Raw genomic sequence first — 22,598 nt, 5'->3', positions numbered from 1 at the left:
TTTTACATCAAGAGACAAATTTGTTGAGAAACGCCAAATGCAGTCATTCTAAAACTGTTATAGAAGTTAAATACCTTCTGCTATGATCAATAACAAGCATATGGATAAAGGTACAGTTGCCATCTCATAAGAAAGTCTATGGATCTCAGGAAGAATCACAATCGGCCATTTATTTGGGGTCAACTAAATAGTAAGGCTACTTTTTTAAGTTGAGTGTCTGTGCCAAAGTGATGGTAGAGCTTATTAAAACAGAATAATTGGCAGAAAATAGGCCTGCTCTTCAAATGCCCTCAGAAAACTTTGAGCTATGAAAAGGTTCAGTGTTCATTTCCTGAGTATCTATTAGACTGTGGCTTTCTAACATGAAGATAGTAGATGAAATCAATAAAGAGCCAATGAAATAAGTTGCTAGCCTAAGGGAGAAAGTTGGCATGACTTGGCCAAGGTCACCTGGGGCAAAACTGAATTCTTAGCACAAGCTTCCTAACTGCAAAATCAGGTCTACACATTATAATTCTCCTGATTTTCTCAGGAAAGGAAATAGTGGATATTGTCCATTTATATCTTTGCTTAGTTATGTCCATACTTGCATGTATGCCATGATTGAAGGCTAGGGGTGTATAAACTGGCTACTTTTGGGGAAAGAAGCACAGGCTGGAATCTCAGAGTTAGAGCCTAAATTAGAGCCTAAAGCCCAAGGTTTAAAATCTGATGGCAGGGTTGTTTTAACGATCAATGAAAACAGTTTGAAATAGTGAAAAGTACACTAGAAAGGAAATAGAGATATGCAGGCCTTAGTTGCAAAAACAATTAAGTCTGAATGATTAGCTGTCTGTGGGCAAATAATTTAACCCCTAGATCCTGAACCTGGAGAATAAAGAAACTGGACTAAGAGCACCTTGTATTACATAAGATCTTTTACATTTGGGGGGGGAAAAAACAAAACACAATTTCAACTTTTCTTCATTTTTTCATCAGTTAAAAACTTCAGATGTTTGGATTCATCCTTAGTCTAATCAAGGTATTGTGCCTCATAAATACTAAGCTCACAATATACACTCCGTTCAATGAATAAAATTATTTTTGAAAAGAGGAATAAGGGAAAGATTTTATAACATAGGATATTATTTTGTAATTAACAATAAAATCAACAATAATCAAATTGGTTTCTCATGCTCACCACTGTTTCTTTATAACTGTATCTTACAGATCTGTCTGAATGTAAATACAGTATCTCGATTCTTCCCAACCTCCATCCAATCCTGAATTTCCTCTTGCCATTTTGAACACCATTGTGTTCTGGGGCTGCAATCTGTTTGTACCATTGATAAAGTCAGGGCCTCCAACCTTTGTCACCTTCTAAAAGGCAGGGAATACATCTGTCTAGGTATCCCATAAGCAAGTATCCATAAATTATATTATTTGAGAAGTAGGTAATTGGTACGTTTGCTGAAGAGTTCCAAATATGATCCTTAAAATTACTAACCTAACAAGGCTGAAAGTTTGATGTCCAAATATCCTTGTCATTTTGAGTACTAAATCATACTGCCTAAAAATGTTTCTAACTCATTGCTATAAGATTATCTGAAAGTACTTAAATTGACAGGATTTATCCCCAACGTGTGGTGAAGATACCACTTGCTCATGGTCAGCATTCCTCCACCTTACCTCATTCTCTGGACCCAGCTCCCAGGCCCCACCACTTAAACCTAGAAGAGGTTAGAGGAGAGAAAAATCACTATCCAGCTAGAAAAAAATAACTAGGAGTCCATCATCTTGTTTGAATTATTAGTAGGATCCTAGGGAAACCAGGCCACCTTGGTAGCATCTGAAGACCAGAAAGCTGGGTACAAAGACCAGACATGGAAATTCTGATGGGAGAGTAGAGGAATGTTGAAGACAGTCTTTTCCCATGTTAAATTTCTCCAAGGATCAGCCCAATTCACTAAATTTGAATATGATTTTACATTGGATGAGAACTCTAAGGTAATATCATAAGGAAGAAAGACAAGGTGTGCAAGGTTGTTTGAGGATTAAATTGGAAAATAAAAGCCAATCATTTATTATCAACCTTAATTTGTCTAGTTACCTTTTTTTAGACATAGGTTTTAAGCCAATTCTAAATGAGGGTTTGGATTCTAAATCAGGTTGGAATCATGTCATAGATCATTGGGCACAGATTTGGAAGTCCCCGACAATCTAAACATTGAGATCTTGAGAGAAAACTGAGTTTGTTTTTCCCGTAAGATATCCTTAATATGTTTTGACAACACAGACCCATACATTTTAGTGTATGTATGAAAGGTATGTGAAGACAATTTTAACATTGGAGCTGGGTCAGCAGCCATTCTGCTAAAGCCCAACCATTCAGCATTTATGCTACTTACTTACCAACTGGCAAATACCTATAAAAGTAATGAGTTTAACTGCATTCATCTAAAGCAATGGTGCTTTAAGCCAGTGTCTAACAAAAACTCATTTGGAAGAGAGAAAGAAATCTCCACTTAATTGGGGACAAAACAATAAGATATTTCCATCCTCAGCTGAGCTAAGTAATGAAGTGATGAAGGTGCAGTAAAGCAACACCCTGGCCGGAAGGGGTAACATACAACCAGAAGCTCTGTGTGATAGGACCTGACTGTGGCCAAGGGTCTGAGAGGGGTTGTGTTTGGAATGGGTTGAGCCAGGGAATTAGTCATGGATACCAGGAAGATGAGGAAGAAAGGAGAGCAGAAAGAGAGGAGAGAAGAGGGGAAATGTCAGGGGGGCAACAAGCAGGAGAATAAGACGGGAAGCCAGTATTGGCTGGAGGTGGGGGGGCAAATCCTCAATTACACTCCCACAAGTAGGCTATTTTTATGTCTCAAGTTTCCTTTAATAGACCTGCACTATCTGCCAAGTGTAAACCATTCTTCTATTTGTCCACTCTTCCGTTTCTTATTTTAAGGGCCTAATGAAATTAAAATTATGGAGGAAGAAAGGAGATCTTAATAATAAAGTTATTTCAGGAATAAAGACCACAGCCATGCATCCCCTCAGTGTTGATCCAGCACTCTGCTTCGAACTCAAGAGTTCTATGAAAATCCTGAAATACATAAAAAAAAATAGGATAAGATGCAGAATACTCTGAAGACCCACGTAACTGCTAGTCACCGTGGGTGTTTTCAAAGTTTATGATCTTCTTACTTAATTACATTTTCTCCTGAGAAGCATGGAATGTTAAGAAGTTGAAAATGAAATAGACTTATCTATATACCTTCTATTATGCCAGAAGAAACTGAGCCCCAAGCCATTGAATGAATTGTCCTAAAACACACACAAGTTTGGTGATGATAACAGGGTAATGCGCAATTTTGCTAACATTGCCACAATATTAAGATGGTATCTATGCACACTTATATGAATATCTGTACCTCAATACACTATTCACTTTTGCCTATTCACACAACAACAACAAAAAAAGCTTTAGGAAAAAAAACTATTATGTTTTCTTTTCCGTAATCCATGCTTTGATCTCCTGAGACTGATTTAGAGTGAATAAAGACCTTATAAATAAGTCTTAGAAATGTGATTTCTTTAATGTTTGTAGTATTATAATGCAGTGTGTATTAAAATGTAATTGCCAATAATCTTCAGTTGGTCACACAATGAAGAATTCACTTTTATGGTTCTTTCTGTCTCAATCAGTAGGTTGAATCTTCAAGAGATTTCTCAAATGAAAATAAATGGTCAGTTAAGAGTTGGAAAATGTGTTTGAACTTTTTAATATAATCATCTATATATTGTTTCAAAGAATTTTCAGTATTCATTGAAAATATATTCCACGTAGAAAGTCTTCAGTGACAACCCAAAAGAGTAAATACCAGATAAAAGGATAACATTAGTATGTCACATCAACATGAAGAAGAAAGTGTGAAAAAAATAGCCATTACTCCCTTGGCTGAGGAAATAAATGTAACTTCTCTAAAGTTTAGTTCTGTCGTTACAAAAAAACAAACAGAAAACAAACAAAAAATAGTATAATTCTTTTAAATTTTCACTGATGAAATGTATGTGTGCTCTTTAAAAGGGTAAGTAAAATGTCAAGTATAGGGACTTACTGCCATCTTGTGGAATGTTTGTTATTGTATTCTGAAGTATCTTTTCCCGTGCATTTTTTAGAATGTCATTTTGTGTTGCTATTAGTTAGAAAATGACTCAATAGTTCCCCAGCAACTAACCAGAACTAATATTATTTACAAAACAAGACATGAGAAAATGGATGCATTTTTCTTGATGAAGATTTTGATTCCTTAGTTGGAGATTTAATTTCCTCAGTGCCCCTTGGTTTTAGTCATTTACTTATCTACTTCCCCTGTTAAGTGGATTTCGCACATAATTTAATATTTTTGATTGTCAAGGATTCAGAGTGGAAGAAAAGAAATGTTAACAGAGGGTTAACAGGCAAAGAAAAAAACAAAGAGCACATTTTGTCCTGGGAAGTTAGGGCAGTCCAAACATCTAGAGCAATTGTTGCAGAGTCAGTTGGTACTACACAAAGCTTGGTCCTGGGATTGGCATCACCTGGGAGCTGTTAGAAATGCAGAAACTTGGGCCCTATTCCAGACCTGCTGAATCAGAATTTGCATTTTTATGAGATCCCCAACTGATTCACATACACAGTAAAATTTCAGAAGCACTAGCAAAGTCCTCCATATTTCACTCCACTTACTTAGAGCAGAATATGCATGCATGTACACACACACACACACACACACACACACACACATACAATGTTACCTGGAGTTATGACAAGAGGCAAGCATCAAAACACCCGGCTTCAAGTCTATGTTATTTAATTTTGTGCATCTGAGTTCAAGCCCCAATAATTTAATTTTTGTGGATCTGAGATTTTTTCTTCTGTAATGTGCAAAAGGGTGTTTACAAGATGATTCTAATGTCCTTTATCATTCTGAAATTGTTAGATTTATTATTTGTGCATCAGTTGCTCATTGGGTTAAAGATCCATGCATGAGCAAATTGATCATCCCAATACTGATTTTGACCTGATGATCAAATTTCAAATTCATAGCTTGCAAACTATCTTTAATCCCAGCAGAAATGTTTTATCTGGTACACAAGGTATTTTAAATTTTTGAAATTATTTACTAAGATTTTTTAATTATGATTTTACCACAAACCTTTTGGATTTTCTTCTTCTCTTGGAAAATCAGAAAACCTACCAATGCTTAGCTCACGTTTCCACATGGAAGCAATTACCTACGGTGGAACTCCACTCTGCCCCAGTCCCCACTCAGCCCTATTCTTCACATTGATGCCTGGTCCTTGTGGGCCTTGAGGTCGGTGACCTCTGGCTTCGATGGTGTTCTCAATCAAGTGTTTAAACATGTCCAAAATCTATAATGGACTAAATGAAAACTTCCCCTCCTTTGTAAACTCTAATCTTCAAAGCTGAATGGTGTCTTTCTTTGTAGCAGTAATACTCTTACTTAAAGGTAACCACTAAGTACATTTAAACAAGTAGAAGCCACATCACTGCCTTTTCCAGAGGTGGAAAATACCTTTGATCATGGGGGTTTTCATGAAGCAAATATTTACTGAACAAGGTGCAAGGTGGTAAAATAATTTTGCACAAGACAGAATAACTCTGCCCTCATAGAACTGACGGTTTTACAGGGGAGAGACGTAATTGAATAAGTAATTCCAATAACATGTGATGGTGGTCTTGATAGAGGATGTGAGCCGGTCTAGAAGTGTTCACACCAGCCTTTAAGCTGAGACGTCAAAGGTAATAGTAGCTATCCAGTGACAGGAATGGGAAGAAGAATGTTCCAGAGAGGGAAGAGCATGAACAAAGCCCCAGGGGGAAAGGGAGCATGGCCAAAAACGAAAAGATAAACAATGTTGCTGGAATGAAAAGAAAGAAGCAGAAATCTGACATGAAATAAGCTTCAAGAGACAGGACAATTTCTAGACGTTGGATGTTCTCCTAGGAGCTGGGGGAAGCCCCTCATGGGGCTTAAGTGAATAGCCAACTTCGAGCTTTTAAAGTATCACTCTGATTTAAGTATATGTCTATGCGCATGTGTATTCACAGAAACTATGGGCATCAAATACATTCATGTATGTATCACCATCAAATTCACAATGTACTTTGCCAAATTGATTACAAATATTAATTCATCATGCCCTAGATGCACCGTGGCCTAGTAAGGACGTATGTTTCATAGTTTACAACATATTTTTTTATGTTGTTGAATCTCTGTTGATGAGTCTCTGAGATAGTACATATAACTTCATTTGGGGGTAATGCTAAAACGTCTAAGTTTGCACCCTGTTGATGGTGAGGCAGGCAGAGCCCAATGGTCTCCCAGCTCCACTAACACAGACCCTTGCTATGTAGGGGAGCCAGCGTTACAGCCCATGACCTTCACTCAGGGGTGCACATGAGGCTGAATGCATTATCCCTTGACCTCCTGGCTGAAAGCCAGTCTTGTCTGGATGATCCTATTGTTTCTAAGCAGTCCACAGCTGGGAGACTTATTTAGGATGGCACTTCAGTGTTTTTAAGGCATTCCTTCTGTTCAACCTGCTTATTTTATCCTGCTTAATGCAACAGCCAAGCACTGCCTGGGCCCCCTGCTGTTGGACATTGATGGCACATTTCAGTCTGAACGGAGTTAGATTCTGATTGCAAATAACAGAGGAAGGTGAAGTCTCCAAAATTAATTTGGATTTACTTATTTTTTAAAAGCTGCACAAATTTTTCCCACCCTCCTCCACCCCCCAAATTTTCTTTCATTACCCTATTTTATGGCCACTTTAAAGTGTACAGTCACTTTCCTTTTTTCATGTCATTATTACCATGTACAATCAGTTTTCATGCCAATTACCTGTCATAAGAGCCTTACCCCAGTCAAATTGTGAAAGGGATGTTTCTTCAACTACAAAAATACTTTCTCTGTTTAGCTCCAGACATCTGAACCAGAAAAAAATCACCTTAAGTGATGAAAAGCATGGTGTGCAAATCAACTCTCTGGGTGCCTGTGGAGAGATTCACATCCAGGTAAATAACTCTTCAGTCCCCCTGGTCAGGACTTATCAGCAGAGACCCTTCCGGGCAAGTAGGAGTTGAGATGCAAGCAAGAGCATCTGTGTGCAGTGTAGCTTCAAAAGGCAGGCAGATAACTAGACAGATCTGCCTCCAGGCAGGTCCTCGACAAGAGACAGCCTATCAGACAGGCAACAGTTCTTGCCTGCCTAGAAAATAAACTGGAAGCCACAGGGGCTGGGGTTCCGAGTCAGGAAACTCCCTCAGCATGTCCTAGAAGGCAGGTCAGCATGAGGCAGGCAGGGCCACTGGGCACGGAACTACAGAAGCCCAGCCTTAGGCTCCTTTCAACATTCTTCCTTTCAGTGGAACAATGTCCCTGGAAGAAAAATAATTTCTTTTAATGAAGTACTCACTTAGACTGAGGCAATGCTGAACTGTCTTGCTCTCGAAAGATAAAGTGGAGAGTGTAAGTGCTCGTGTGTGTTTGTTGTGTGAGGTATAAACGCAGCTGATATATTTGTGCGTGTATTTACAAGTGTTCTATTCACACACAGTTGTAGCATTGATATGCAGCCCAGGTAATGATTCTTATTATCTTATCTTGAGTTCACAGCCTATGATTTCAGGAGAATTTATTTTTAAGGTGAATACAGAAATCAAATATGAGAAAGGAAACATAGCTGGCAGATTATTTAAAACAGCCACAGCAATAACAACAACTTATACAGGCTTGAATTTTCCCAGGTATAGTGTATCAGAGATAATGGTGATTATAAGAGATTCTAAGTCTGTCTTACACACCCCACCTAGGACTGCCTGTTGGTTAGTTTTCTCTGTGAAATCAAGTTACAAATTTGGAAGTCTCAAAAAACAGACCATGAAAGAGCTGAGCAGATAATTGTGAGTGACTTAATACCCAGGGATATAGACACAATGAAGTCTAAATCAATGGTTTGATGACATGTGGCTCTAAATTTCCTGTCTTTAAAACAAATTAGAGCATGTAAATTTGGTTTCATTACACAGTGTATTTGATAGAAGTTTTTGGCTACCCAGACTTATCCAAGGCTAATAGAATCCCAACCCCTAAATGCTAGCAATATTCCATATCTGGACCCATCTCCACTTCCCCTGCTAGCATCCACCATTTCTAAGAACTTGTCTGTGACTATCAGTTCAGAAGGTGACCGCTTCTCATAGAGAAAGAGGAGGAGAAAGGTCGGAGAAATAAGAATAATGTGATCTTAGATAAAGGCCCTGGATAGAGCTAGGGAAGACATGTGAGTAGGACGTTTAAACACTCAGGAGAAAGTGAAATATGAAAAGCAAAGAGTATAAAGAGATCAACACAGATGGGGATTTTTTCCTAGCCTAACTGTGTTAATAGCAACTTCTCCAAATGTGTGTGTGTATATAATAAGGCATTATATAACCAAGCAGTGTTAGAAAGAAGCCAGATCACTGGGTGTCTAAGTATGAAACTGGAGAAAAGATTACAAATGTATACATCCAGACAATTAAAGTCTGAATTATAGAGACAATAACATGGAAAGAGACCTTGAATCAAAAGACATACACACTACATAGCTCCTATCACATTCCAAAAGCATTATTAATTCATCAATCCACCCATCCAAGAAATGTTCACTGAGCATCACTTCAGTGTGTTGGACTCCATGCTCAGCCCTGGGGAATACAATGAACAAAACGGAATCCATTGTCTTATAAGGCACACACATTCTAGAAAACAAGACAGAGAAAAAACATATAGACAAATATGTGATTGTGATAGGACTTTTGAGGCAAAATGAATCAGGTTAAGCGTTAGGCAGAATATGAACAGGGGACTGTGGTAGATAGTAGCTCTTCTACATGGGGGTTTGGGGAAGTCCTTTCTGAGTAACACAACAGAGCTGGGTCAGTGAATATCTGGAGAAAGGTGGTCACATGAGGCAAGAACAATGAGGGTCCAGCTCAAAGACAGTGACAAGCTTGGATGTCCAGGGAACAGGAACAAGCCAGAGTGAGCAAAGGGAGAGTGGCAGGAGCTGAAATGAGACTGACGGACAGGGCAACCCAAGTGGGGCTTTGGAGGCCATGGTAGGAAGTTTGGATTTTTTTCTAAGTGCATTATTAGAAAACATTGTGGGGGTGTGGATCAGGGGAGTGGGGAGTGGCATGATGTGATCTTTTCTTTGAAAAGATTTCCATCTCCTGTATGGTAAACAAATTATATCCCCAACATAATGGAAGCAGGGAGACCTGCTAATAGGATGCTATTGTGGTAACCCTGAAAGAAGATGACACTGGATCAGAATACAGTGATAAAGGAGGTGATAGGATGTGGACTGTGACTTGAGTTTCTCCACACCTGACAAAGCTCGCAGAATCATTCTACTTCAGAAATTGCTATAGAGGTCATCTCAACCCAGGCCTCTATATTCCATCAATTACTTTGCTGTTTTGAATAACATCTACCTTGATGATGAGTTCCTCAAACTTGCCTAATCATAGGGACTGGTTAAATACACCGTCTGGGCCCCCCCGCCCCCTCCCTGCAGTTTCTGACTGTGTAACCTTGGTGGGGTCCACAAATCTGTTTAACAAGTTCTCTAGGAGATTTTAACAACAGGGCAAATTGGGGAGCACCGACTTTAATAACTGAATTTTGTTATTCTCCGCATTGATAGACAAGTCCACCTCCCAGTGAAAAAAGTAGTCCTCATGACTAAAGGTACTGAGGATATCACCAAAGACATTGCTTCCAATTCTAGATGCAGTTCAGAATCACACAATGGCCTTGATAAAAATGTTTTTGATCAACAGACCAGAGTGAGCATGTAGTCTCACTTATCCTACAAATTTCTTCTATTTCCACTTGCTACTGTGCTGGTTCAAATTCTCATTATTTGTACTTATTTTCATTTTCAAAAATTCTATCAGGAATTCCATTGCTAGCTCAATCTTCCTAGTACATTGCATTGAAAAACACTTCTCCCCTGCTTAGAAAGTTTACTTGGATCACTTTTTCTATAATTTCCCAAACTTTGGTTCAACTTTCAACAAAACCTGCTATGTATTACTGGTCCTCTGCATAACTTTGTAGTTTTCTCTGTTCCTATTCCCTTAAGAATCCCCCTGTTCTGACCTTTTAGGTCAACAGTGACAAGGACTTCACAATTCTTGTAGTTGGCTCATGTCATTCTTTCCTTCTTTCAAGAATTGTGCCTATCTAAACTTTACCCCTCCAGGGGGCGCCTGGGTGGCTCGGTTGGTTGAGCATTTGACTTCATCTCAAGTCATAATCTCATGGCTCATGAGTTCGAGCCCAACGTAGGTCTCTGTGCTGACAGCTCAGAGCCTGGAGCCTGCTTCACATTCTGTGTCTCCCTCTCTCTCTGCCCATCCCCAGCTCGTGCTCTGTCTCTCTCTCAAAAATAAACTAAAAAAAAAAAAAAAAAAAAAAAAAAAAAACAACAACTTTACTCCTCCTTCAAGGCCAGGAGTGGGCTGCTGTACCCATTTTCACCAGCAAGAAGTGATTTATCCTTTACCTCAACTTCTACGGAATGACTCGTTAAAAATTTTTTTTCCTTTCTTTTTTTCAAATTTTTTTTATGTTTTTAATATGAAATTTATTGTCAAATTGGTTTCTATACAACATCCAGTGCTCATCCCAACAGGTGCCCTCCTCAGTGCGCATCATCCACTTTCCCCTCCCTCCCACTCCCCATCAACCCTCAGTTTATTCTCAGTTTTTAAGAGTCTCTTATGGTTTGGCTCCCTCCCTCTCTAACTTTTTTTTTTCTTCCCCTCCCCCATGGTCTTCTGTTAGGTTTCTCAGGATCCACACAAGAGTGAAAACATATGGTATCTTCTTTGACAAAGCAGGAAAGAATATCCAATGGAAAAAAAAATTAATGTTTATTCATTTTTGAGAGCCAGGCACAAGCAGAGGAGGGCAGAGAGAGGGGGAGACACAGAATCTGAAGCAGGCTCCAGACTCTGAGCTGTCAGCACAGAGCGGGATGTGGAGTGGGACCTGGGGCTCAAACCCACAAACTGTGAGATCATGACTTGAGCTGAAGTCAGAGGCTTAACCTACTGAGCCACCCAGGTACCTCTCTATGAAATGACTCTCCAGGCCATTTCTATATGTTCTTTCTTTTCTTTCAATTTCCAGTATCTGACACAAGTCAGGCTCTCAATAAATAACTGTATCACTTTGAGGCCCCTGGGTGGCTCAGTTGGTTAAGCATCCAACTTCTGCTAGGGTCATGATTTCATGATGGCTTGTGAGTTCAAAGCCCACATTGGGCTCTATGCTGACAGCTCAGAGCCCGGAGCCTGCTTTGGATTCTGTGTCTCCCTCTCTCTCTAATCCTCCCCTGCACATACTCTGACACTCTCCCTCACTCTCTCTCTCTCTCCCTCTCTCTGAAAAATAAAAAAATAAAAAAAAAACATTAAAAGAAATTTAAAAAATAAGTGAGTCACTTTATAAACATGCATTCAGTGAAATACATTATTATGAAAGAATAAATGTATTGACAATGTTTTCTGAGTTTATTTATATCTTTCTTATCCTCCAGGTGATTCTGATGTGCACTCAGGGGCAGCAAGGCCTCAGACCACATGTCATTGGCACTAAGTAAAGCTCAACTGAATTCCCTGGGCTGGACAGCATAGACCACCGGTTCTAGTGAAAAGCAAAAATGTCTAAACTGTAAAGCTTAGTCAGAACTAATGTTCAGGATTGAAGCAAATTTGTTAATAATCTAGAGGTGTAAAACCTTCCAAAACAAAGTCGTCTGCCTTGAATTGTCCCTGTGCTCTCTATAGATAGATCTAACTCACTGAAAAATTAATCTCATTTTTACTTCGTCTAGCCCCAGTAGGACACAGCTGCACTCATGTTCATCTCAATTGATGGAGTGAAGAAGCCTCATCTTTATTCAGTGTGAAGCAGCTGCCAAGAGAAATAGCCTCTGAGAGATGTAATAAGTTCATGAGGATCACCTGTGTCGTGCAAAACACTATTTGATTTTTTTGAAAATTTAAACCGATTGGAAAGAACATATGAATTAAGCATCTAGCTTGTGGGTGAAAGTTTTGCTGCAGGGTGATGGAGTGCACCAAGGTGATACATTTCAGACATTGCCTTCCTATGACACAAGGGGATCACGGAACAAATGGAACAGAGGAAATTATGACCCACTGACCAGCACGGATTCACAACACAGGAATGCTGCACAAATATGCTCTATTCTTATCGTGGAGAATAAGACTTTGGACAAATAAAACAAATGCCAAAGTACAGGTTTTCTCTGTGTCTGAACATACACTACGAAACAAGGCCACAATGGAAATTGGTGATATATTTGGGAAACTATTCTCTGCTCCTCCACAAATGTTTCACCTTCCCTTTTTATCTTCAAATTCTAAATTTCTCCCTTTCTTCCTATTCTATTTGATGCAAAAGCTTTTTGTTTGACTGCTAACAAAACCTTAGTGTTATGCTCCAGAGGAGATTGTCTCTGCTCTTGTCTGTCAAACAGACATATGCTCAGTTTAACAAAATTGCTACCAAGGGAAGGCACACACTCTCTAAGAATTACAAAGCCATTCTCCTAGACTCATCAAGGTTTGACCTTTTAATAGGAGACAGTGTTTACTTTGAGGTGCTATAATATTGAAATTGGGAAGAAAATATTGAGTTCTTTTACCTGGAAAGAAATGTGGAATGAAAATAAACACTGGCAAATTTCCCAATACATGTCATGGGCAGTTATAAGTAATTTACATTTACCTGTTAATTTACCTTTTATCACAACTCTTTAAAATCCCATTGTATAGATGAGGAAATTAAACAGAAATCACAAACCTGGGTCATCAGCTAATAAGTGACAGAGCCAGGATTTGAACTTGGGCAGTGTGGCTTTGTAGCCTTGATTTAGTCTCTTAAATACATTATGTTAAACTTCTACAATAGATTTTGGTTGGGCAATGTAAGGATTCGTAGACCTTTGAAAAATTCTAGCTGAAGTGGTAATTTTTCTGGTATAAAGAATCTAAAGAAAATGGTATATGACTATCTTTCTGGGATAATTATAAAGTAGTCTGTCTTCTCAGCAAGTTATCATACTGCTTTTTTCTTTGTGTCCTTTCTGTAACATTGCAACAAGCAATAGCAAAATCTACAATATTCTTTCAGCTGCACCTCTGGCTTGTGGTTGACTTTCATCTCCTATGTATTTATCTTCATTCATAAACTTGAACCCTTCTTGTTATTGTCTCCCATTCAGAGCACAACCCAGGTAAAATCTCTATATAAATTTTGTGTTTTCTAGTTCAGAGTGAGTTAAGTATTCACTTACTCAGGTAACCAGAATAATCAAACCTTTTAGATTATTTTCATTAAATAATTATATAATACATATTATTATGAATATATTCATAGTATATATTCATATTATTTTCATATAGATTACTTCATTATTACTTTTTTAAGTGTATTTATTTATTTATTTTGAAAAACAGAGAGACAGAATGAGCAGAGAGGGACAGAAAAAGAGGAAGAGAAAGTATCCCAAGCAGGCTCTGTGTTGGGCTCAAACTCACGAAACTGTGAGATCATAACTTGAGTTGAAACCAAGAGTCAGATGCTTAACCGACTGAGCCACCCAGGAACCCCTCATTGTTACTTTCAATAAAAGCTATATTCATCTATAAAGGGAATCCTGGGCAGGTTGGTCTAAGAGATCTGAGCACAATGAAAAAGATACTAGACAAACAGGTTGAATAAATTCCTATTAAAGATGGTTCATTAATGTATTTGCAAAGGACCAAAAACTGTTATACCAAAACCAAAAATTATTCTCTCAATCTTGGGTAAATTTCCCATAAATACATGTCTTGGTCACTAGGCAAGTAAGTATAAAAGGATAAGCACAATGTTGTCCTCACTAGTAATAGAAAAGCAGCTCACAGAGCATGTCTTTTGTGCCAGGTTATATAACACACATAGGAACTCTAGGAGTGGCTTAAAATAAAAGCAAATGCAATTCAATTGATAAGGTGGATCCAAGAGAAATACATTGAAGAATAAAGTGGTACCAAAAAAAGAGGTCTTAAGGATATATGTGACATATACAGGATGACTGACCTTCCTTCTCAGACTCATGCCTCATATCAGGAGGAGAAAGCCAGGCATTGAAAAGAAACATGGTGCCATTTAATGTCAAGTAAATAAAAGGGAACTTCTTTATGTAAACCATGGCCTGAAGATCAGAGACTAGAAAATGTTTGGTGCAAAGTGATTATAAGAAGCCCACTCCTCTAGCCTGTGAAATGGCTCTAGGGAACATCTGTAAAACAGAGCAATGGAGCCTGTGCACATGGGATAAGATACTACATGAGGCACAAGGGTACCTACATAAGGTATACTACATAAGGTACACTACTCAGAGCACATGGTTTGCCATTGCTTCTATATATTTACAAACTGGATGTATCACGAGAGAACTTAATCAGAAGTCTGCTCAAATTTATTTGCAATCTTGGTGATCTCACCTCAGAGAGAATAATGGAAAAGTTAACACATGGAGTCAAAGTGCAATCACTTTCTGCTGCTCTTCCATCACTGTCTTAAACACCCCAACAGCAGACAAAGAAGATGCCTTTCCTGTGAGACACAAGGTAGAAGATGTAACTCACTGGCAGGTGTCAATTTTACCACTTCCCCAGAAAATAGAGATGGACACATTCTGTGGCCCAAGAATAAGTAACCTGTCACAGGAGTTACAATTAAATACTTTAAAGTTGAAGGCCAGTGCAAACATACATAAATGATGGAACTTCTTTGCTCAAGGTCTCCTAGGTGCTCATGGCCCGCTTCTAATATCCCCAAATTGTTTAGCTTCCATTTACTTCCTCACTTCCAGATATTTAATTTCATGCATTGATTTTGTGACCAACTTTGAATACCTTACTTTGGCTCTCCATAAGTAATGCTATTCAGTACTGAAATAGCCAATTCCTTTCCTGAACTTCCCTCCAGGGAATCACAATTAAATCTTTTCCTCCATTAAATAAGAGATGCCTCTAGGCAGTTCGCATTATTTGCTCTAAGAGTTATATAGTCAAAAACAAGAAGCAAATCCTTACAAAGAGTTATCAGGTCTGTGTGGTCAGAAAAAAATCAAGTCCCTTTCCTCACGAGTCTATAAGTCTTATTCTTCTAGGTCACATCAGCCAGAGAATACAATAAATGTATACCAACATTTTCCAACCCAAAATGCAAGTTAAATAGCTATAGTAAAATACTTAATATGCTACATGACATCAACTATTTCTTCTTTTGTGGTTCCCCCAAATACTTAGTAACTTACATTTTTTATTATGCTTCAATAATTGCTCCACACAAGTGGAGACCATGCCCTTGGCTTACACTCTTAATACACTATAAACCACAAAATCAACTCTTTTGTACTCCGATCTTATTGCAATATCTCCAGTTATCCTACACACAATTGCAACAATTCTCATTTAATCAGTTTCCTATCCCATCCCTCTGGGTTTCACACCCTGGAGTTTGCCTAGAAGACCCCTCGAAGACCATTCTAGTGCCTTTTCTCTCCTTTTCCTAGGAGCCCTAGTAGATGTCTACTCACTAAGCCTTTTCATGTAAACTCTTTCCTTCCTCAAGAGGACACTGCTTCTTCACCAGATACTGCCATAGGTAACTGTGCATGGAGAAATTCTTTCTCTAAATAGAAACTTTGGGGACCATTACAAATAAGCCTCAATAACTTTGAGTTTTTAAACTGCATGGGCATTCTATTTGTAGTTAGAATGTGGGAGATCTCTTGCTCTTGTGCTCTCATTATCTCACAGTTTCAAAAGCCTAAGGGACTTCCAGTCTCCCAATATCACAATCCATTTCAGCCTTTTCTTTGTACCTAATGTCCACACTCCAATAAAAAATTACAGTATATGTAAAGAAGCAGGAAAATGTGATCCTGATCAAAAATCAAGAGAAAAATCAGTTAATAAAAATAGGCAAACTCAAATTTCCAGCCAAAATGCTGGAATTATAAAATAAGAACATAAAAATATTACTGATAAATTTGTATAAGAACCTACAGGATATTATAAATATAATGACCAAAGACAAGTGAAACTTCAGGAAAGATTTAAAAACTATAAAAGAAAACCAAAATAGAAATCCTGAAACTAAGATGTAAGTATTTCAAATAAAATATTCACGGGATGTATTTCAGAAACATATTGGACACAACAAAGAATCAATACACTTGAAGACAGCATTTAGAAATCACTCAAACTAAACCACAAATAGAAAGAAAAAGATTTAAAATAATGATTGGAATGTAACAGTATTGAGCAGTCAAACATACACTCTTGGCATCCTACAAAGAAAGAAAGGAGGAAAATGACACAGATAAAATATTAAGCAAGGTAATGGCTGAAAACTTTCCAACATAGGTTATAAACATCAAGTCAGAGATCCAGGAAGGCTAGTAACACCAAATATAATAAATACAAAGATAACCACACCCAAGAATATCATACTCAAATGACATAAACCAAAATAAAGAGAAAAATCATATGGGGAAGGGATCCAAGATGGCAGTGCAGGAAGATCCTGAACTCACCCCCTCCCAAGGACACACCAAAACTACAATTGCATATGGATCATTTCCCTCTGAAAAAGACCTGAGAACTAGGTGAACAGGTTCTCCACAGTTAAGAACAAAAGAACCACATCGAGAGGTGTAGGAGAGGCAGAGACGTGGTCTTGGCAAAAAACCTCACCCCCAGCCCAATGGTACATAACAGGGAGGGATCTCACCAGCCCAGTTCTTCTCCCAGAGGAGTAAGGGGTTGGTTCCCCACATCAGGCACCCTGGTCCTTGGTAGAGGACATGAGAGATGAGCTCCCAGAAGTGCCTGGCTTAGAAAACCAAGGGAAATAAAGTGCTATAGGAAACGGAGATTCTCCTTTTAAGGGGCTCACATGCAATCTCACTTGACCCAGGATCCAGTGCAAAAGCACCAGTTTGAAAAATGCCTTGACTGTATGTGAAGGAAATTCATTTTCTGGTCTGGAGGCATCTGCTAGAGGGCCATAGGACAGTTGGGGCTCTCTCCAAAGATGCAGGCACTAGCAGATGTCATGTCTATACTCCCAATCTACCCCTCTGGCACAGTTGGGCACACTTGATGTAGCACCCTCCTGGTGCCTCATTGGGACAAGCAGAAGCAAGGGGTTGTGGCGCTGTCCCACTGCCTTGCTGAGGCCAGAACGCATGGGTGTTGCAGTGATCCCGGCTCCTTGGCCGGCACAGGTGAGTGCCAGTGGTCATGAACTTCTCTTGCCCTCAACCTGGGGCCTGCATGTGTGCAAACGGGGCACTCTCTCACAGCATTGCTGGAGCCTGAGTGCACTCATTCTCACAGTCAAGGCATTTCCCCACTGCCTTTCTGAGGCCAGTGAGTATGTCCCACTCCTACACTCACTGGCTGCACTGCTAAAGCCAGTGGATACACACAAACTGCATGGGGTGGCCATGGGGACTGGTGTTCCTGAACTGATTTCAGGACTTACTCTAAAGCTATAGTAATTAAAACATGTGATAGAGGCAAATGATAGAAAAGCAGATCAACGAGCTAGAACTGACTCTAGAACTGGAGCCACATACATATGGCTAATTGATTTCAACAAAACTTCCAAGATGCTGAGACAAAAATGTTTTTCCAACAAATGGTGCTAAAACAACTGGGTCTGCATATGGAAAAAAATAAGAAAAGCCCCACCCCTACCTCATACTATAACAAAATTAATTTTAAATGATCAGAGACCAAAAGTGGGCACTAAAAAATGTCAAGTATCCAGAAGAAAACACAGAAAGTAATCTTTGTCAAGAAATTGCAAAGATTGCTTAGGCAAAAACTAACCATATTGATAAAATAAACTTTATCAAAATGTAAAACTTTTGCTCTTCAAAAGGCAAAACACAGATTGGGATAAAACATTCTCAATACATATGTATGGCAAAGAACTTGTATCCAAAATATTTTTTGAAAAACTCCTAGAATTCAATAATGAAAACGAAGAGCTCATTTAAAAAATGAGCAAAAGATTTGAACAGATACTGCACAAAAAAATATTCTAATGGCCAATACGCATATTGAAAGATGCTCAAAATCCTTAGTCATTAGAGATAGGGAAATTCAAACAGCAGTGAGAAAAAGCTCCCATCATACTAAAATGGCTAAAAATAAAATGACTGACAATACCACATGCTAGGGCAGAGGTGGTATGTTCCTGGTCTGTGAAACGGTATAATCACTTTGGAAAACAGAATTAAAAGATAAACTGAGGCATATCAAAATTTTTAGCTGTTTAAGCAAAGATCAATTCAAATTTGTCAGTGCCAAAGCAGAAGTGGTGAGGAGTGCTCTACAAAAGGAGCTCCTAGAGAGATTTTACAGAGAAAAGGCGGAAGCAAAGTAAGACAATTACTAATTGGCTATAGCTCAAAGCCTAGTTAGCTATTTGTGATTGCTTGTCCCTGGGTTTCAATTTTGTACACTTGAGGCATTTACAGGTTTATATTTTGATTAGTCACCACAGCATTAGAGCCACTTCAGTCTAATCATCTTACTAATGTCTCTTAATGTTTTATTTATTTTTGAGACGAGAGAGACAGAGTGCTAATGGGGGAGGGACAGAGAGAGAGGGGGGGGGAGACACAGAATCCAAACCAGGCTCCAGGGCTCTGAGCTGTCAGCACAGAGCCCGTCGGCAGGGCTCGAAACCACGAACCATGAGATCATGACCCGAGCTGAAGTTGGACGCTTAACCGACTGAGCCACCCAGGCACCCCTCCTTATTAATTATTTTAACAATTGTTAGCCATTTTTTTAGAAAATGAAACATACGTTTGCCACATAACCCAGCATCAACTGGTGAATGGCCAAACAAAACTAGTAACAAATAAAAAGGGATAACTTATTGATACACATAACAGCAAAGATGTATCTCCAAAATATTACCTATAGTAAATAAAGATTGACATAAAAGAACATACTATATGACTTAATTCTTATAAAGATGTAGAGCAAGCAACACTAAGCTATGAAAATAGTAATCAGATACTCTCACAATAAGGATTGAGAGTATTGGAATGGCCTACAAAGGACGGGATCAGGGAGTTTTGGGGAAGATGGAAATATTGTATCTTGAATTAAGGTGCTAGTAACATGGGCATATTCATTTGTCATCCAACTGTGCTTTTACACTATGTGCATTTTATGTGAGCAAATTATACTTTAATAAAGTGATTGAAAATTAGAGAGGAAAATAGAGAGAAGGGGAGAGAGAGAAGGAGAGAGAGAATGATAACTAGGTATCGTTTGCACAAATAGATCCCGGGTTGATTTCCAGATGTGCATATCTAAACTCTTTGGTCCTTTTGTCTAGGGTCCTTGTTATTCTCCAGTGCCTTGGAAAGGCAATTTCCTTTCTAAGAGTGAACTGGGGAAAACCACTCTAACTGATTTGATCAACAAACCCAAACCCACCTCTATTTAAAGAGAAGCCAATTTGAACATCCTATAACTGCGTGCAGACCCTGCCTTGCTTGAAGGGGTCTGCCTAACAATGCCATAACACATAACTCTGCTCCAAATGAGATTGTGGTTACTGAGGCAGAGCAGAAACATTTGCTATGCTTATTTGCATTAACCAATAGTCAGACTGGCCTTGGGGCTCAAAGCTATTTGTGGAAGGCTCTGTGGTCTACTGAGCTGATGAAATGCAGAGGTATGGGCAAAGGGAAGGTATAAAAAAGAAAATCAGCATACATAAGGCAGGTTTTTCCTTTCTAGCTTTTTTCCTTTTTATTCTTTGTTTTTCATTATATTCACATTGTTACTGAAAGCGTGCATAGGATGAAAATTATAAAAATAAATCAACGGTACAGAAGACTATATAGAGAAGAGCAAGTATCCCTCCTACCTAGTCCTTCTCTATCTAGAGGCAAAATCTATTACTGTTTTCATATATGACATTTCAGAAATAGTCGATGTATCTGTAACTACATTTGCTTAAAAATGAAGCAAGCATCATGAAAAGCATGAATTCCTGGGCCAGGCTGCCTTAATAAGCATCCTAGTCCCATTGTTTCCTATTTAGTGATCTTACTCGAGGTGTGGTCTCATTTCCCTTTTTTGTGAAATGTGCGAAATGATCATACCTACTTGATGGGGTGTTGTGAGTATTCAACAAGTCAACCAACAGTAAACTGTCACCTAGAATAATGCATATTCTGTGCCTTGTTTTTGCCTTTAATGATGTGCTGTGGACACTTAGCAGGTCAAGCTATATAAAGGCATCTCAGTGTTTCTGACTTGCTTATTTTGTTTCCATTTCACAGTTCCTTTTCACATGTTTTTCCCCCCTCCAAAATGACCACAATAGTTTGAGTCAATCTGTCAGCCTTTTTACTTCATATTTCCAATAGTTTAATCTTTCCCATTGTACAGCCTTTTATTTTCTTTTGCTGGTATTTGCCCTGGCTTCTCTCACTGATATTTTCATATTCTAAATATTCAAAGATCTTTTCTTGCACTTGCCAGAATGCTACTAGAGAGCTATCTTGCAACCAGGCTCAGACTGCATGTCAGTATTCAGTTTTTTTCCTCAATCTACCTTCCGCTTCTCTCAGATTTGTTATGTCTGTGCTCTTGACGCACATATGATGAGGGTTAAATAAGCAGCCTATCATATTTGCACTTTTGTCTATACATCTGTTAAGTGTAGGATTCTGGTAATGCAATATTACTCTTAACAGTAGTAGCAGATACTATATTAGAGCTTATAATATGACTAGTTTTGATCCAGCCATTTTGAAATCAGGTATGGCCAGAAGAACCATGTTTAGTGTTGCACAGATAGACCAGGGCTCTCTGAGGACCCAAGGCTGAGACTGGAGATTCTTGGAGATACAGTTGTTGATTTAAGAAAAAGAGGCACGCCATTTTTATGGATTTATTATTATTCCTCAGGTGGGAAGAAGATGCCATCATGAAAAAAAGCACATGGTCTTTGTTAACATAGGGCCAAAAAGGGTAGGCTCACTGTTAATAATCCCCACCCTTTACAATAAAAAATGAAGTCAGAATCCTAGTGGTGCTTCCATATTAACCTCTTACTCAGGAAATTGGGAAATAAAGGCTAAGCACTTCAGCCTAAACTTTGCAATATTACCATAAAACTCTATTTTCTTGTAAGTAAAATGGAGAGAGTAACAGTATCTATCCTCATAGGATTACTGTGAAAAGCAAAAGTTAGAGAAGCCAAGCACATGGGAAGAATTCACTAAGTATTAGCTGCAATCATAAATGTTTCTCAACAAAATCTTCCAGTGATGAGGATTTATCTGTTGGTCGCCTGGGAAAGGAACAAAACGGAGACCTCAGTGTACAGTGTCTAGGTAACACTTGAGAAAAGAGGCCCTTTTAAGGCAGACTGGATGTGAGGCAAACGGGCCAAGCAGTAAGTCAGCTGTAATGAAATGCAGACCAAGGGAGCAGGTTTGGGCCTGAGGAGAGTGTCCATATTTAGGAGTGGAGCAACCTGGACTGGGTTTCTGGATTATAACTCAATCAAATAGGTTGAATACAGATTGCACATCTTGAGATTAAGTGAAATGCTCAGATTTATACAGCAGATCAGTGGCTAAACAGGATGAGGATTCAGCCCTGCTTTGTGAAGACCAGATCCGTTTATCAATCCCAGTAGGATTAAGAGAGTGGAGGCACAGTGGAGGCAATGCTCTTTATCCAGAAGAATGCCAAGATTCAATCTCTCTCTTAATAATGGAGTGAGGGGAAAATGCATTGAGTTGATCCTCTTTCAGGGCTGGCCCTGTATTCCCCTGCTTGGCAGGCAACCAGCCTCACAGGGCCTGGGTAGGAGAGAGGTAATAAAGCCACCCCTTGGGGACACTCCATCCAGTCCCTGAGCAATGATATGTGGAAAAGAGGATGATGGCAGAAGAGTTTACACTGTTCTCATACACCTGCACAAACCCCTGCTTATAATTTTAGCAACTGATCCAATTCTTTTTTCTTTAATTCTCTTTACGTATTTTGTAAGTATTAAGTAACAAGCTCCTGTTTTGAAAATAATAACCCTATACTATTCTTACCATGCTTTGATACTCACATGTCTATATACTGTACATTATATTTACTTAAAAACATTATTATTTCTGTAAACTGGAGGTAGTGAAAGACCAATGCAGTTCCCGTCTGTCACTGTGGTTTCCCCTCATCTCTGCTGCTTCTAGTCTGTTCTTGATTCCTGCACTTCAGAGCCATCTGCCCTTCCTGACTGCCTGCCCTCAGACTTAAGGATCCTGACACAGAAGAAATAGATTCCCATGGCTGTTTAGCCAGTCCCTATGGTTTTTCGAGGTCAAAGCCCTATAATAAATCCAGAGATAGAGAGATGGAG

Source organism: Acinonyx jubatus, chromosome C1 (genome assembly GCF_027475565.1).
Source record: "Acinonyx jubatus isolate Ajub_Pintada_27869175 chromosome C1, VMU_Ajub_asm_v1.0, whole genome shotgun sequence".
In the NCBI taxonomy this organism is placed as follows: domain Eukaryota; kingdom Metazoa; phylum Chordata; class Mammalia; order Carnivora; family Felidae; genus Acinonyx; species Acinonyx jubatus.
Note: the sequence above shows the minus strand (reverse complement) of the source record.